Below are 1,360 nucleotides of genomic sequence, written 5' to 3' on the forward strand. Positions count from 1 at the left end.
TCCACCTCACAGGTGTGGCATATCAAGATGCTGATTAGACAGCATGATTATTGCACAGGTGTGCCTTAGGCTGGCCATAATAAAAGGCCACTCTAAAATGTGCAATAATTTTGTTCAGTGTAGGTGCGGTCCCACTCCTCCTCGCAGAGCTCAGCGCCTGGATTACTTCATAATCCACACCATATTATGGGGCTGGCACTAATTGAAAGATAAATTAGTTTATTTGGGTTAAATCCATCACCGTGACACAAACCCAAAGGAGAGTGAGGGGGGAGGAGAGATGAGAGCGCGAAGGAAAGCTGAAGACATTTGTATTAGCCAGCTGGATCAGAAGAAACGTCAGAGGCGAATTTATACGCGGGATAGCACGCAGACTGTGGAAATCTGTCTGCGACAGCAAAATCCAGCCCAAAATCCTGTAGTGTGAGCCTGGCTTTACCAGCACCTGTCACGGCTCGTCAAGCTCCCTATATCACTGCACTCTCACCACTGCCTCTTCGTCTGGTCTACAATTTGCTTTGCCTAAAGCCGAGATCCAAACCTGTCTTGAGCTATCGCAGACGCTACGATATTTTCAACTTGTTTGATATTATCGCCACGTGATCTCGTAATGTGAGCGACATAATGACAAGGTGGAACTAATCCAGCCAATCACAGTGCAGATGGTATAAACTCTTATCATGCATCTTTATGAACAGAAACGAAAAGCCACAAATTAATCAAATCAACTAACTAGAAATAAATTTAACAAATGCATAGATTGTGTATATAATACCACGTTTCATTTTACTGTTTAATTACCTCCAACTCTTTCTGTACTACTGACAGTCCTTGTTGTCCACGTCTTCCAAGCCATTGTTTCTGCCATATTCTCTTTTGTCGTGGTTTCTTCTTTCTTTCGGATAAAATAACTGCACAGACCAATTGAAGGGCCAGTTGATCGTCCATGCTTGACGAAATGGCCTAATCGCGGTAATTTCTCGATAGAATTTATGTGAGAAAACGTATTTTCGCTGATGGTCGGGAATGCCTATTCACTGAATGTTTTGTAGTGTGTGCACCTCGTTAGCGGTGTGTTGTGTAATATGTGCGCAGCTATGACAAGACAACGACAGATGAGCCATAAACGCCTGTAAGAGTAAATAATAATTATAATAATGATAATACTACTACTAATAATAATAATAACTATAATAACTAAAAGTAAGTATTTATTTCACTTCAATTTTGTGTGTCTCTTCTGCTTTTATAAAGTTTTTAATAAATTTACATCAGCCTTATTTTGGCCTTCAGCCAGCCTCTCTACAGATGGTTATGTATCAATAAAAAAAAACTTTCAGTTGAACGTTAAAACAAACAA

The sequence above is a fragment of the Sinocyclocheilus anshuiensis genome, unplaced genomic scaffold (genome assembly GCF_001515605.1).
Source record: "Sinocyclocheilus anshuiensis isolate Anshui unplaced genomic scaffold, SAMN03320099.WGS_v1.1 scaffold267, whole genome shotgun sequence".
Lineage (NCBI taxonomy): Eukaryota > Metazoa > Chordata > Actinopteri > Cypriniformes > Cyprinidae > Sinocyclocheilus > Sinocyclocheilus anshuiensis.